At 39.4% G+C, this 17,853-nt stretch overlaps 1 protein-coding gene across 3 annotated transcripts in view; it reads right to left on the bottom strand.

The window, feature by feature from the left end:
• The window catches only part of LOC117242888, a 137,801-nt gene that overhangs the window by 87,618 nt on the left and 32,330 nt on the right, over positions 1–17,853 (bottom strand). For all 3 annotated transcript variants that reach the window (XM_033509938.1, XM_033509939.1, XM_033509937.1), the window contains exon 3: positions 9,872–10,125. The gene's annotated coding sequence lies outside the window, so the exon portion shown is untranslated. The remainder of the gene's footprint in view (positions 1–9,871; positions 10,126–17,853) is intronic.

Genomic DNA, 17,853 nt, shown 5'->3' with positions numbered 1-17,853 from the left:
TGACTGATCGATAATTTTTAATCAAATTTCGATAAAAGATATTTTACTATCAAAATATATCTACCAATGATGTTTTTAAGGAAACAGTATCAAATTGTAAAATACGTTGCTCGTAATCGTATGACTCTGTCAAGTATCGATGAACGTGCAATTAGCGTAAAATGTTCCATTTGAAATAGATTAGAGATCAATTCGTATTTTGCTGAATGTACACACAGACAATTGACACTAATCAGCAACTCTATTCTTCCTTGTTACAATAGATCCGTTTTGAAGAGTATAAAAATTCAACGAGCCGAAATAGATACGATAATTTATCATATTGCGTAGAATGTTTTATCAGAATCGTTATCTGTCGGTTTATCGTTCTCTTTTAGCATCCAATTAGAGAACATATCGAAATTAATTAACTATGTACAAACATGCAGAAGCCAGTTGACTTTTTGCAGTCTAGCCTATCATGGTAAATGACATCATAGATCACTCTTTCTTCTACGATCTCCATGTAACGAAATAAAATAAAATAGGAAACTTTTGTGTGAATCTAAAAAATGCAAACACGTTACAATTTAATAGAAGACGTAGTATCGATAGCAACAAGAACGATGCTAATTAAACGGAAGAGATCGGCAGACAGGGAGAAACAGATTCGATCGGCGTAGATTCCCGGCATGAAGTTAGATTAATTTACGAACATTCTTCTGCGCGCAGTTTAATTAAACTTACACACAAACCGTAGGCAAGGTTTCTCGGCTCAGTCGCGCGCTCACGGTTGAATAGCGATCGAACGAGCGAACGTATGAACTTGTTGCTGCGCGACGCATCGTTTTCACTTCGCCGGAGCGTCGTACACAACACGAATTACGGCCCAACTTGATTATCCGCGACGCTACTTGCAGCAATTTCACGGCAGATTCTGAACGAGCATGATTTTTGCTTTCTACCCTCGGGTGAACCGAGGAGATCGAATTATTTCCGGCCAAACGTTCGTTTACCCGCCGTTGGAAAAAGTTATTCGCGATGAGATATAATATCCTACGTTTTTCTTCGATATGCTCGAGTTTCGAGCTTTCCAATTTCGTATTTCATCGCGAAAAACTGGCGAAATATAATGCAACGAACCCGTATTTCCAAGAATACGTTTTTCGTTATTTTTACGCGAACTGGAAGACGTAATTCGATGTAACAAACGAAGCTTCGATGAGACATCTTTAAGGACCTTTTTTTGTGACGAAGCGACTTGTACTCTTGCAAAAATGAGCCCGTATATCTTAAACCATTCGTGGAAGTAGAATGTAATTTGTAAATTAGAACATATTAGAAAATATTAATTGAGACGTGAATCGAGGTGTACGCGAATAAAATGAAGAATTGTCTGTTAAGATGACGATTACGTATAGTATTAAAACAACGTGTAAATGCCTTACTTATGAGGTAAGACTATCGCGAGGTAAGAGACGTAGGCCATATTTGCATATTATTTATTACGAAAACTTGAATTTATGTAACTTTAGCTTCCTTCGAATAATTCATTTTCTCTTTGAAAGCAAGTTGCGTAACGTATCGACATTCTTGTTACAGGACTAATTCACCCCAATGATTCGTCCCAACAAGTACGTCATTTATTGATTTATCTTCTAAGTTTTTTTTTTCAATAAATCGATATTTAAATCGATGTTAACAAAAACTTTCAAATTCTAAAGTACAAACTGAAATTTCTTAAAAATACTTTACGATTCTACTTTTATCATTTTAACGAAACAAATGTACAAACGATCCAAACACGTATAAACGATGTTGGAACGCGATACGTTAGTTGCTTAAATGTGGACGTAATGTCGTGATATTGCTCGATACAAAATGAAATTTCTTAACGAATTGTCAACCACGTTAGACGATGTACGACAGTCAGCGTTGAAAGACGCTCGCGAAATCGCAGCAGCTAAAGGTTGAACGAATTTGCGCGAACAATTACATGACAATAGGTTACAATCTCTACTACTCAACGCTTTGCATGCGAGTGACGTAGATTCACGTATCTGTAACCTTACGATTGAATGCGGGAGAATGCAAATTTACGTCTACTACGGACGCTTCGTTCTACCTATGATGTCGCTCTTCTAACTTTCTCTAAACTATTTATTCAATTACCAGTCCCTAATCCTCTCATGAAATTACAAACAAAATGTTTAAGAAATCTTTCTAACTGCTATGTAATAATTATACAGATACTTTTTGTATCTCACTGTATATTCATTTCGTGCAATAGAAAAATTCAACGCGTCAGTGTAAATGCACTTACACTAATTTCGCTAACGGACATAATTGAACGCAAATAGAACTATCGACTGTAACAGGACAGCCGTATGCATTGTTTGACGATGTTTCAACAACTAAGTAGGGATCAGAGTTTCTCGAGACAAGAGAGCTGGTAATGTTGTACTAGCTCGAAACCATTACTCGCTAACCGTATAAATTATTTGCGAGCAGTTATTCAGACGGAAAAGAAGCACGTAGGCAGGAAGAGTCCTGAATGATTGATGCGGTAGAGCCGGCCAAGACTTAACGCCAACGTGTGTTAAACGTAACGGCTATGCTGTTCAACGGACGTTTTAGCGCACTACCCTTTGATCCGGTAGATTCCGGTAGAATATTACAGTATCGACGTACGACTATAAAAGATATCGAAGCGATATTATCAAACTTAAATGCAAACTTCAGCACTAATTTCTCGTTGGAAGAAAGTGAACAAGAAAGGTAAAGTTCTGACGAAGAACTTTTAATTTTAAGTGATAATACCGTAGAATTACGTGGGCATATAAGAAACGGTAATGACAGTAAATGTATGATATTAAATGGCAAGCAGATATTAAACACGCGTAGGATAATTATCAAATATCTTAGACATAAATTTCAATTTCACATATTCTACCGCAGAGTATATTATATTAAATAATAATATAGCGGATAATTATTCTTTAGAGAATATCTTGGGTATTATTTGTTTTAACTCGAAATTATCCTATGTATACGTACGAAGCCGATTATACTAAATAACTAGGTACGAGTACCAACGTATAAGTAGCAGATGAGTATAGTAGTACGGTACAGGTGCGCGTACCAGCGTATCAAGAAATTATCAAACTTAACAATTGGAACTGTATGTAAAAATTTCGAACAACTTTTTCAGATATACGTAGTTCCACAGCGCGTGTAATTACTTTAGGAAAGGAACTCTAAAAGTTGATAGACTAAAGGTAAAAAGCAACTTGTTGAATGTTGCAGACGAGCGACGTGCATAGCAATTTCCAGAGAAAGGATCAATTATTTACCTCTGGTGGAGTCAAAGGTAGCAGAAGCAGCAGAAACTGCTTTTGGTAATAATGGTAAATTCTTACAGTAGAAAATGGTAACTCGAAATTGTGCAAATTTTTGCTCTTCCATATTCTTGTATGGTACGCTCGGCTTGCGAACCAGTGCCGGAAATGAAGTAAATTCTATGCAAAGCAGAGATGCCGGAAATTAGTGTGCATGTTAAATATCAAGGATTAAATATGACTTGTGGCCGGAAACACAAGATGGCGACTTCCTTTACAACTACTGAAAAATGGCACTTTCCAAAATTACCCAATTTCTTAACATACAATTTGATTCATTTTTCGAACACCTAAAGATGCATTTAACGCTAATCCCTACGTAAAATATCCAAAATGGAATACTTCACCTATTACGATGTACAGTATGCGAAACAAATCTCTGCTCAAAGTACATTTCTTTGATTTAATTCACCAAAATACGAACTCCGTATAGATATCCGCAATCTGTTACTCACTAGAATGTTCCATTCTTATAAGTTTATCAGTCAATAATCGTTACCATTGTGAAACTCCAACTAGAGTAGAATCCCATTTATCCGACCTCGGAGACAAGCAGTTCATATAATAGAAGTTCATCGATTCTGCCGGCTATCCACGACTTCTGATTCGAACAATAGTATCTCTTTGTGTTCAGATAAATGGATGGAACTGGATGTAATTTCGACAACGTCCGCATATGCTGAACGTTGAGAAGGTAAAGAAACGAACGATCAAAAACAGCACTAACAGAGAAAATTTTCCGCCACTCGCTTACGCGAACACGACCGCGAGAAATTCAACGCGATTACGTTTTCCTATGAAAATTCTCACGAGTGATTACAGCACGTCCTTCCGTGTACTAGTCGCGCTTCCTCGTTATCGGGATTTCTTGGACAGCGGCGCAATCAACGGCGCATACCTGCGAAATATTAATGCGACTCGTAGGAAACGCGTCGAGTCGGCCGACGAGCGATGTGCACGCACACACGGCAGCGCCTGTAGAAAGTGGCGCCAACAAAGAGGAACGGGGCGTTCTAGCGGCAATAAATCGGCACGAACCGTACGATAATAATCGATACCCGTTGCCCACATAACGAATCGATTTATACCGCCGTGTACCGGTACGTGATTTTATCAGGCGTCTATCTCTCTGCGATCACGCGACCGGAGCAAAGCTCTCGCGTCTCTTCTTTCGGCCATTTCTACAAACTTTGACCGAACAAATAGAACTTTCCACCTGGTACTGTTGTATCTCTTTCGGAATATCAATGTAAACTTTACATTTACTCTTTCAAACATATTTTTATGGCATTATACAAACTTATTGTAATACAGCGATTGTATTTTGTAACGTTGGCAATAGCACAGTTTGTTCCTTTTTGATACAGCACGCGTTTGGTATATTGAAATACCGAATATGTAGATACGTGGAACGATCGAGTATCGGGACATCGATTAACGGAAAATTTGGGGATGGTCTGTTGTGACGATGTGGTGACGAGGAGAGTGTGACGTTTAACGCCCCCCTCCTTTCCCCGACTCTTATATGTAATATACGAGGCAAGTAGAGCGTGAGTTTCGTGGATTCTGCTTCTTGTTTCCCCAGCTATCTTAATAGCGTGGCTGTTTACTTGCACAGTGTGCACCGCTCGTTTGCATGCTCGCATTAACTTACACGGCGAATTGCCTTGACGATTATTTAACGCGATCTTCAACGTAAACAGGCTACCGTATCGTCGTGCAAACGTGTATTTGCATCGGTATGTTCCATTCAGATTGCTTCGAATAACGGCCAATGCGAAACAAACTCGAAACAGGCTCGAACGAATAAGTACACGTTCTGCTTATATGAAGCACCGATCGTCTATCCAATGGATTATGCAATGTTGTTGCAGTTATGTATACTTTAATCTCTTGTATAATAGGAGTGGTTGTCGCATAGTACGTATTTTCGAGAGAACGATGAGAAGAGAGAAAAATCATTATCCATCTTTCAGTCGTGAAAAATTCATTCACGAAGAGTAAAAAAAGAAGAGTAAAAAGAAAAAAAAGGGAGAAAGAAAGAAAGAAAGAAAGAAAGAAGCAATAAAGATAATAGAGAGAAAGGCACGTAAGTTAAACGTATGTAAATTTATCTTTCTATGGAATCTTCGATTTCAGGTAGTTCTCTTTCTTTACACACAGATAAGATAAAAGATGTGTAATTTGTAAAATAATTCTGGAAAAGATAGTTTCTTGTACAGGTGGAAAGGACAGAGCAAACACGTGTACAGATACGCTACGAAACAGATGAATAATAGTTCGAAGGAATTCTAATTTTTGTAAGTTTTAAGGAAGCATAGGTTTATCGAAGATAAAGCAGTTATCTCGAGAGGAATGATTTTTATATGTAATTTATTTTTACCAGTAACTTCTGATAAGGAAAAACATCATTTTTACATGTAACGTATTTCGAACAAGTATCTTTGATAAAAGAATAAAATATCTACAAGTACGTTTCAATTTCTATCTAAAACCAGTGTAATTATTTCCCTCGCGGAAACGTATTTTTCCACTGTCGACGTCGTAGAAAAATGGTGGCTGCTACGGAACGTTCCTCGAAAGAAACTTACGACCTCACGATCGATTAATCTCGCGAAGTACGATCATTTCTCGAAATTGATGAACAAGTATCGCGATGTTAAACCATATGAACTTGCGGGCAAGAAAACCGATTCGATTCGCGTCGATTTTTCTCAACTACTTTTCTTTAAAGAAAAATAGTTCCAGATATATAGCGAAGCAAACATCCGATATCGGTTCTATAGGAATATTTGAAAGCAGGATGCAAAGCACAGGAATCTCAAAGTCTGTTCTACTTGAAAAGAGTCTCTCAAATCGATCAGAATACGCGTGTACGTGTGTACAAGTCTGCAGGTGCACCGCGAAGGAAATGAATTGCAGAAACTTGGAGAAGAACAAAGTTTGTACCGTGATACCTTTCCATAGGGTAGAAACTACTTTCATCGAGAATTCCTGCAATTTCGTATCCGAGGTAAGTGGATCTGATAGAAGAAACTTATAAATAAATCAAATATTCGATAAAAATAATCGGAAAGTATATTCGCTTGGGCAATTGTGTAGCTTACGAAAGTATTCCAACGTTGGTAGAAATGTTCTGTAAATATATTACGCGTGTTGCACGAAACCTTCTGAAATTTCAATAAAATTCCTCTATAATAAATATCGAGTGTGTAACTTTATGCGAGATTTCAAAACGTCGAATAGAACTCTTTTTTTTTTTTTTTAAATTGACCGATTTATGAAGAGCAAAACAAGCAAAACAGAACGTATAATTAATCTATGTACCGTGTAATCTACCGCTTTACGATCAAAAATAAATATCTCAATGTGCAATCAATGTCTTCGAGTATTTCTTATCGCGGTCTATTCTGAGATCTAATATTTAATATAGCGTAAAGTTACGCTATAGAAGGACTTTATTCAAACAAAATTACTAACTCGTTGGATTTGTCTGTCAAATATCTCAAACATAGCTTGAAATATAATTATTATTCCTAATTAATTTCGTTAAAGCAAGTTTTAATTATCATAGTTTTTTTTTGTTAATTAACATGCTTGGAACGTGTAATCCAAGCTCTCGAATACCGAAACTCCCGCTGAAGAGTATAATAATATAATATAATAGGGAATTACATATAATAGGAAACTCTAAAAATGTGTAAATTTTTTCAATGCGGTAACGAGGATTGAATTATTTCTCTGTGACATTTGATATCACCAAGTACGACAAAATTTCAGTTCGTTTCAACGCGTACCATTTTGTGAATTCTTACGTGATCATTAATCATTCCTATATATCATTTTACGTTGTATTATTCGTGTTTGCACTTCCACTTTTATCAAAAGATCGGGAAGCTTAAATAAGTTAAATCGAGAAGCGCATTGTTTCGTCGAACAACCTCAAGATCGACTAAGATTCTAAGAAACCTTCCTGTCACAAATACATTATAGCAAATCTAATCGCAATTAACTGCGTATATCTTATTTAAAGATAAAGTTTCGTATAACCTTCGTCAAAACGATCTGGATAAAAGAATAGATAAAAATCACTCGCGATATCTATAACTCGAAGAAAATGTATTTCGCTGTAATCGCTCATACCTTGAGGAATCCTACATACGTTTTTTAATCCTACTGCTATCTTCGAAATTTTCAACTTTCAATGTTTCAATGGTATTCGTTACTTTCATTTCGTAATCACCAAGAAAACGATACTTGTACCGACTAGAAGAGCAATTTATCGTTTGGTTGACGCTAACTTTACCAGGCCTGGTCAAAAGACCGGTCTAAAACTTTATCAATTTAAAATTGTATATTCATTGTTGTTTCTTTCGTTCGTCTAACTTTATGTCAATTCTTCGTCTGACATCTGACAAGGCCTGGTAAAGTTAGTGTTAAGGTCGCGAATATTCTAAATAAAATATTGCCACAGAAGGGGGAAGCGAGAAACGTCGCGATAATACAAGGTACTTTAAATTGTTCTCGATTCCTTTGCTCCAGAAACTCTATTATAATCCTACCACGATGTAGAACGAAGCATTTTCTGGCTGGTGGAAATCATTTTTAGATCGTCGAGGGCTCTCCATTTCGCTTGGCACTTCCACCGCACTAGCTAAGACAGAACTAACAACCGGAATACGCGGCCGCAAAAATGTTGCATAAATCCCGAGGGAGGAATCCCTAGATTCCTCGGGTCTCGTACATTAGGGGAAGGACATCGAACGTGCAGAAACTCCAAAAACTAGAGCGCTGTTGCACGAGGCGAGCAACTGTGAAATTAATTCGAATCGATTCCAAGGAGAACTAATGCTTCTCCGTTGTCTAGATCGAAACTTCCTTATCCGAATTCGAGTGTTCTATCGTGCGAATGGAATCGATCGGATACCGAAATTGAAAACGTTTTACCAGTGATACGATGCGATTCGTATTAGTGTCTTTCCTTTACAGACCCGTCTTTTACAACGACGCATCTTTATACAAACACGAAAGCTAATCTGCCGAACGCTGTGATCTTTATTCTGATAGAACAAAATGGATCATACGTAATTCGATAAAATAATATAAAACGGAAAATGTCGTGCATCCGTTGTGTCCTTATAAAACGAGAGAATCTTTTCGGACGACCTAATACATGGTAAACCATGTAACAATATTGTAAGAGAAGAAATCCGCAACCTATAACTTTTCAATTTCGTAAAACATTTCAATTTTCAAACATTCCAATTTTTTAGTATTCAAATTTTTAAATATTTAAATTTTCGGTTCGCGTTTACAGCGAAACCATGTTGCAAGAGTACAACGTTGTACGGGAGATACAATGTACTTGAATTACGATGTAAATTATCGTACGAGAGGATTCTAACATCGGATTTAAAATATAACGTTCGTTTTCCCTTGCTAATAAATTTATCATCGGAGAATAGCATTTTAAATGTTGCTTCGACATACAGTATAAAACGTAAATCAACCAGGATAAATACAATGACGCAGAAACGCGATAAGACGCTGACAGTGTTTGCGAAGAGGCGTAAGCTGGCCGGTCGACTTTTCAAAATCAACTTAGCGGAGATTTATTTCATAAAGACCATGAAATTCCAGCGTTGCGACAAATTCTTATACGTGAGCGGGAGACCTTGCAGCTTAAGTGCACTCGTAAGAAACGTGACCCACAGCGGCTATCGTTGGAACATCACGTGCGAAACGTTAGCATAAAGTAAGATACATGGGACAACGAGGGAGACAAATGGAGTCAATAGTTGTCAACATCGGAAACCCAAGAGGACGAGATTGTCCCTCGGCGCAGACTCGTTGCGCTATTTCAAGCTTTTCCTCTCTTAAGCACGATCTTAAACCCCGAGACCTTAAACTCGCGTGATTAAATTCGCGCGGACGATACGCGAACGCAAAGACGTTCGAACGATGCGTAAAAGTGCGATGTAACGATTGAAAGAACTTTATCACAACCATGTTATATCGTAAGAAGAGAAACTTTGTTCCGTTTACGAGTATTTCGGTAAAATCGTTGTTATTCGATTTTCTTATATTCGACGAAGAATTTCTATTAATTTATAATTCTCATTTTCTCGTAATAATTGAAATCAACAACAGAAAGAAACTCGCAATATCGTGGCGTAAGAAGCAAAGTATAAAATACGCCATCTCTGTATCTGTATTATGAAAAGAAACGCACGAACATTACCATTGGTGGAAGAAAGGCAAAGAAATTCGCAGAATTTCAATTAAAGAAACCCGTAAGAGTCTCGGGAACGAGCCAGGAGCGAGAACGGGACAAAACGTTAATCCACGAGAGAAAATAGCCGATAAGAAACGTAATACCGATCGTGGAGGGAGAAAAAGCAAACTTTCTACAACAGGATAAAGGGTGGCTTGACGGTAGTTACTCGGATGATATCAGAGAAGTTGTTGAAAATTTGAAAACGCGGTTGACTTACCTTATTCCAGAGCGGCAGTAATTGGCAAGATCCTTCCTTTCTGCTTTCTTCCCTTTTTGTTTGCTCGTCGTCCTTCGTCCAACGGTTCCTCTTCTTGTTCTTTGTTCACCACTCGAACAACTTTCGAAGGCGAACCGAAGAGTTCGAGGAACTAATACCTTTTGGTCGCGAAAGTTGCCCGGAATCTCAGACGGCCCGTAGAATTTTATTTCCCGTAGAATCGAAGGCCATTGTTTCCCGAGTGGTCTGACAATCTGAAACAAAAACGAAAACGTAACGATCGATTAGATTAGATTAAACGTCGAGCTACTTCAAATCGCATTGCGTAAAATTCGCCCTTCAAGAAGAAACGATCGTTCGATGACTAGGAAATCGTCTGTTTGCCGTTTAGTTATGCGAAATAAATCGTTTCAACAATAACCATGACACGTGACGTGATATTTTCATTGTCGCTGTTAATTGCGCGATGCTTATCGCAATGCTTGTTTATCGGATGAAAAATTTGCACATCGATGTATATGGTGGAATTTGCAAGTATAATGTCAAGTTAGACGGAAAGATGTTTGCGTTTTCTTTCAGACTTCGCTCTGTCCTATCGCGCTTGGAAAACCTATAGAACGAATCAAGTAAAAGTAACTGAAACGAAAAGTTGAAATAACACGTGAGTTCGCGTTGATACTGAAATTGGAGTAATGAAACGAAATTACAGAAGCTGCTGATTTACGTGAAGTCTCGTTGTTCAGTTATCCTTCTAGTTGTACGTCGTCGAATATGTATCCTTCGAATGCAAAGCGTGTTCTTTAATATTTTCGAAAATTATCTCATATCTAAAAGCAGATGCAAATTTTTTCGAACGTTAAACTTCACCGCTTGCAAGAAATTCGACTTTAAAACGCGAACCAACGAATTTCCAAATATTTAAATTCACATTTAACGCGGAATCGTTGTCTAAATAGAAATATTTATGTTCCCTGTTTTTGTGATAACACGAGGCGTTCTCCGTTAAACATATACTTTCAATTTCTAATCTAAGCATCTTCTTAAACAAAAAGGAAGGCGTCTTTTAGGAGGGCATTAATTTACTATACAAACAACGTGAATCACGCAGAGACTCCGCCTGTGTATTCAGTGCCGCCGGGAGAAAAATCTTGGTAAAAAAGTACGTGAGTATCTGCGGAAATCAGACGCGGAAGAAAGCTTGCGCAAACAGAAAGAGGGCAATTTCGTGCAGAGGTCGCGAAGCTATAAAACTCGAAACCCTTCGGAACGCTTCGTTTCGCTCCTCTCCAGAAACTTGAATTTTCGCTTCTATTAACATGCATGTTCGCCATACGCGAACCTTATGCTTCCAGATACGTGACGAGATATTTCGATCCAAATTGCAAGTTCTCCTTTCATCTTCCCCATAAATTCCATCACTTTGAAAAACATTTATTACGTAAATAGAAAAATGATATTGACCTTTGTATTACCATTATTGGCAACTAAAGTTGTCATTGTAGGAACGAACAAAGTCGAAGCGTTCTCCGAACCTTTGAACTGGATAAGGAAACGGAAGAAGCAACGATACCGACGACGCTACGCTAACGAAGCAAAGATAAAAATCAAACGAGACAATTAAAACGATTTTCGACGCGACGGTAAATGAAAGTCAGCGTCGGCAAACTTGCGAACGTAGTCACGCTCGAGCGTATTCAAGTATGCAAAGGAACAAGTTAATTAAGGCCCACCCAGAAAGCGCTATTTCCTTTTCTCTCGATGCTCAACGGTACACGATGGAAACGTGCCAAGAGGACGCGCACATAAACGTCGATTCGCTTTCCTTCCCTTTCGTCTTTTAACATCCCTGCTATGAAACTCGACCAACCTTCTGAATAAAACTGTATCCAACGTGCTCGGCCAATCACGAGATTCGATTATCCGCTGGCAATACACCGGTGCAAAATCTTCGATTTTGTTTTTCTGCGATCGAGCAAAGCATTTGAAAAGAATCGACACAACGGAAAAGAGAAGGGGACCTTGAGAACGTGGTGTCATGAGAAGAACGATGAAGGGATTGTAATTATGCAAATCGAAAATACGTGAGAACGAAGACAATGAAGCAAGCTCGGAACAAAGAGAACGTAAAACAACGTCGACTGATAATGAGATTAACGGTGTCGATTAAATTTCAATTCGACGAACGAAATTCCATTTTATGCGCGACTCGTCATCAAACTTCTCACGGATATCGATCCCATGGACAATGGCAGTGGCTTCCTCGCGGATCGATCAACGAGTTTCGTTCGTTACAAAAGAACAATGTCCCTTGCTGGAGAAATTCCGAACGGCTGGATAAGAAGTAAACGATCGGATGAAATTTGTCCATATACGCCGTGTACACACAATTGCGACGGCACTTATTGACTGTTTCGATCAACTGTATTTTATCAGAGATAGAATTTTCTGGATGAAATAAATTCTAAAGGCAAAGACGACGAAAGTTTGACCACGAACGCGAGGATTAGAAGTTAAATTCGAATTCTCATCGAATGGAAATATGGAATTTTGCTCTTTCGTATCCGCTCTTCAAACTTGTTCCCACGAGTTGTTAGCTTTTTAAGCACTCGTACGATGTATGGGAGCAAAAGCCGATAATCCCGAGGATTATAGGAATATAGGAACTTCCGAACAATTTATCGAATCGAAAATACTAGAACTTGCACGCGCAAAAACCTCGAATTCTTCGATGCAAGTTTCTTGTTTTAAGAAAAAATAACGACGTATAATAGCTAACATCGCCGTTTTAATAGGTAAAAATGTTTCTTCCTTTTTCATTTTCCTCTCTTTTTATTTCCCTGCAAGCGCTGCTTAGTCTTGCTGCTAAAAAATTTGCCGACATCCTCCGACGATCTCGGCTCTTTCTCTATCATTTCGCGTTTATGAAAGCACAGGGGAAACGAAGAAGAGAAAAACGTGGATAAAACCGTCTAGGGCTTCGCACCAGGCAAGGATCAACAGACTCGGAGGATTTTCAAAAAGAACCGACAACCTTGAACGCTGGCTTCCTCCAAGGATCTTCTTTAAATTTATCGCTTTCCGTCTGCGAAGGATTAACCGACGTTAGATGACAACGGGTGAGAAAGAAAAACGTGGCCGAGAAATTTATTACGATCCTGGAAACAAAGTCCCGGCGTTAAATCACGCATAGCGAAAGAGGCGGCGTCATTTCGAAATTCTTCAACGATGAAACACGATTGGACATTGATTTCCGTAGGAAATTGCGTGTTCGATCTAAAGTACGCGATCGTTTGGAAATTGCTCGATTGTAAAACCGGCAGAAAACGAACGTATAAAGGCAAGATACTTTCTTTGGTTGGTTCGACGATGATAATGAAACTTAAACTTAAACTCGGACTTTACGAGGCCGTAAAGCGAGCTGCTAGATTCATGGACTGTCATTGGAGGAATCGTTTTCACGAAATTACCTGCTGCCATAAAATTGACAGCTGTTCGATCTCTACATCTAGTTTGCCAAGTAAACTTCGAGTACTTGATATTTGTCTATTTCCATCAGTTACCGTTACGTTCGATGTATGACGTAGGAATTGCAACGCAAATTGCGCATCTTGATCCAACTAATACGAGCTTCTAATCTTTCAACTGGTAATTTTTCTTCGGTCTATTAATAAAAACAGTCGATCGAATACATTCAGCAATTAAATACCATCGTATCGAAAAGAAGCGATAAAATTGTACAACGAACGTTAGAGAAAGCGAGATCGAGTCGTGCAACGTCCAGTCTGGGGATATTTTTGAACGTTCGGGGAAAGCAAAGAGACAGCTGACAAGTTGCGCGAATTCCAGCAGTTGGTTTTACGCGGTCGTGCCACAGAGAGCTTCAAAGAAGACAGAACCGCCAACAAAGGGACAACAGGGCAACGTGTCCAAGTGACCACCGACCTCAAAACCGACCAACGCGTAATTTACATCATTGCGACGTTTCAAAGGATATTCGCCGGAGACCATTTTCATCAGTGAACAAAGTAACAGATATTCGGCTCGGTTACCAGACAAACAACCGCGTGTATCTTTTAAATAAGTTTATAAAGGTACACCAACATCTGTCATAGTTGCACGTTCAACTGGAAAGTTAACGCGAACATCGAATTACATTTACAACTTGCACGTGATAAAATTTGACTCGACCGGCGTCAACGAGTACGTCGACTGGTATTTCACAGACATCCTGAGCTTTCGTTCGTCGCTGAAATAAGATGTATCGTTTCAAGGACGCAACAGTACCGATACCAGCACCTAGAATCACCGACAGTAACCGACACCGATTGCCCGATGATCTATGCGTCTTATTTACCGCGAGACTCGGTTAGTTTCGGCGAAACTGGCTTCTTCGCCGATAAATATTTATACATCAGTGAAATGTGGGTTAACGTTTTGCATATCGTGTCCACGAAGGATATACCGGTGGCCCTGACAAACGCTATGGATCCAGAGCGACAATGAGGATACGTGGCCCTGATAAGAGTTTCCTCCTTCCTCACGGTTTTAATTGCTCGTTCTTATCAGCCCGCAACTTTACATCGCTTCGTTAAGTTTCACCAAATTTCAACCGAGCGTCCGGCCGTGTGCCGAGTAAGAACTTTCCATGGACATGGGCAAAAGTTGAGCCGAACTGGCCAACTGAAAAGGATTGACAAGTTCGATACGAGATTCGAGACGGTCTTAAACGTTTGCTTCGATAGATGCGAGGAAAATTAGCGTCAAATCGTGAGAAAATTTCTTTTCTTGTGTCGAGGTTGACTGACGATGAGAAACGAGTGGATGAATTTGTAATAGAAAAATGTATTGAAATAAGTAAAGGTATAGTGTATGCCGATCCAGATCCTCGCTCTTTCAGTGTTACGATACAATAAGAATATGATAGTTCGTATATATTTATAGCAAAGGACATTACCGAAAAGTTAAGCTTGGTGTGTAGCTCTAGCTGAAGGCTACAAGAAACACGCACCTCTCCTTATTTTCAATTTTTTCCACTAAATTCTATTCTCTTCGTAACAGCGGTCTCCGGGTCACGGATATACAAAAGAAAAGGTGTGGAGTTTTTCTTGAAGCAATTACTTCATCATCTTCGAGCTCGCGTTCGTCTTATTTTCCTTTTCGTAAGTTGGCCAACTCGAGGACCACCCGCGGCACCGCCAGTTAGAAGCTTTAAAACCTCGGTTTCGCGTTCGTTATCCTCGGGCAACGGAATCGCCGCAGCGGCTTAGCACCGTGTAAACGGCACTTAGAACGTAAGAATGAACAACGACCTGTTCTGAATGGCGCGCGTAACGCGATGAAAAAGGGCGACGACGTCCGCAAGGTGAACGACAGACGTCGTAACCTGAAAAATCCACGGCCTTTCTCGCGAAACTGCTTCCACATTCTGTGCCATCCCACTGAATACTTATTCGAATACTTATTCAAATTCGATCCGAAGCTCGATAACTAGTCCCGTGGGCACGCTGCAAGGGCGGCTTTCCACTCCTTTTCCACTGGAAAAGGATCGTAAATCTTTTCCACGGCGTGTACGCACGCGTGTGTGTTCCCGCGTGGAATTCACACGGGCGAACGATCGCTAGATTCCATGGATTCCCAGATTCCCGGAAAAGGAATCCGGTGTTCGTATTCCTTTCTACGATGCTCTTGCAAGTACCTCCTCTATTCCTGGCTGGCAGACATCCGAATGCCTTGCAACATCGACGTGTTTTTGACGTTTTGCGCTGCCATCGTTCGAGAGATACACGAAAAAGAAGAGATAACGAATTTGTAACGGTTATCCGGCGCTTGAACGTGTGTCTCCTACGTATCTTGCGCCCCCACGTTTCTACGAATGACCTTGTTGCTATGTTTTACATAGATAGCTCTTTCAGATTGTGTTGCGTGTCCTTGGTATAGAGAAGCACGAGGCAAAAATTGGGAAATTTCGTGGCGGTCGAACGAGAATTTCCGAAATTCTGTAACACGATCTGAATCCAGTTACACAATTTTTTCGATCGTGTTCGTAAAAATATACGCTTACACGAATACTCGCAGTCTAGCGATAAATTAACGATAACAAGTTAAATTCTACGCATATAAATTTTATAAATCACACATCAGCTCGCTCTGCTATTTCGTATGGAATTGTAAAATTGTTAAAGTCAATTATGCGACAAAAACCTGTAATTTAAAACGTCCAACTTGTCATAATATCAGATATTCGTCGTGAAATTGCGAAACGGTCAAACTCGTTTTCCTGCAGTTCTTGTTCTTGGTTTACATTATTATAACCGTAAGAGAAACAAAACGGCGAAGAATAGTAGAACCTATCGACTTTTCCAAAGTTTCTAAAACACTCGAAGCAAAGAACGAGGCACGAAGTTTCCCGGAATTGTTCAGACGCGATTTATTCGCGGTCGACGTCCACCTCTGCGCCCCGCTACCATTATCCGTGCCCTTGAATTCTACCGATACCATTTTCCCGGCGTTTTGTGGCTCTTTCGCGTTCCCGACCGCTATTTTTCGTAAATGATCGACTGATTTCACATACGATCGCCTATTCGTGCGGACCTCATAAATGAATCATTGCGCATTCGCCGAGACTTTATACGGACCGATAACAACGTTTTGTCTCGATGACAATTACGTTCGCTTTCGATACGTATCCGTTCACCTTGGCGGACGAAGAAACGAGCGCTCGACGCCGCCTAAGGAATTTCGCGGCGATTCTAATTTTCGCTTTTCCTTTCGTACTTCCGTTTCTCATTTCCAACGTCTTTCCTTTTCGCGATCAATAGGATAAGGTAGAGTTTCTTAAGGCAATAGGATATTTCGATTAAGTTAAGAAATTCACCTTGGATCGAACTTGATTCGAGAAGTTCGTGTCGTTTTTATTCGTTCGCGAAACAAGTAAAAAGAAGCCCGTTATCGATACGTTATCGATACTGGTTAACAGTAACTGAAAAATCATCGATAGCGATTATTCGTTCGAGACAACAATTTATCCGTTAACGATAAAGTTACCATTAATTTTAAAAATGTTGATCGTTTGAAATAACTGACTCGAATAACGTTACCTTAGCCTACCTTGTCAAGATGGTCGAGAAAAATCAGAAGAGAATTTTTCTCATCATCTTTCATCTTGATAAGGTAGGTTAAGGTAGCGTTGTTCGAATCAGTTATTGTAAACGATCAACATTTTTGAAATTACTGCTAACTCGAGAAAGATCAGGAGAGAATTTTTCTCACGATTTTTCATCTTGATAAGGTAGGTTAAGACGTCGAACGATGATCTCGAACGATCTGACGACCATCTGAACAGCAACGACATCGGCCGAAAACCAGTCCCTCGCATTATTCCATCGAAAATCGATGTACCGGATATGAAACGAAGTTGCAGTGAAATGAAAGAACGATACGGGTAGAAAATTCCGACCGAAAGTTCGTCTTCGTAGCAAGGATAACGCTTCGTCCATCTCTGAAGGACCGTTTGGATAATAATAGGGCGAGCATGGACGTGAGAAAAATCGCGCGAGAAATAAGAAACGATGGTCCATTCGCACGGACGAAAACAATAAACGTTCGCGAATATCTCGTCGCGATATATCGTTTCTTTTCGCTTCAATTTCACTCGTTTTTTCCTATCTCGCGTCATTTCTCCCTCGCTTTTTTCGCCTGTTTACGAAGCACGCAGTTCCGTCGTAACGTAATGCAATTTTCGTACGCAGGCATGTGTCTTTTTTTTTCTTGTTTGAAGAGAAAAAATAAGAGATAAAATAACGAGTTTCGTTTTCTTTAACGGACATTTCGTGAATAATATTTCCTTTCAACGATAATATTCGAATATAAATTCCTATCGCCATTATTCAGAAAGCTCATTTAGAAAAAGCGTGCTAACGATGAAACATCAGACATTAACGTACTCTCTCGCACGATAGAAACGCGAGTGTAGCCCGCTTAAC

This window comes from Bombus vosnesenskii, unplaced genomic scaffold, assembly GCF_011952255.1.
Source record: "Bombus vosnesenskii isolate JDL3184/JDL3185 unplaced genomic scaffold, Bvos_JDL3184-5_v1.1 scf7180000016279, whole genome shotgun sequence".
Taxonomy (NCBI): domain Eukaryota; kingdom Metazoa; phylum Arthropoda; class Insecta; order Hymenoptera; family Apidae; genus Bombus; species Bombus vosnesenskii.
Note: the sequence above shows the minus strand (reverse complement) of the source record. Positions and strands in the feature narration are given on the sequence as shown.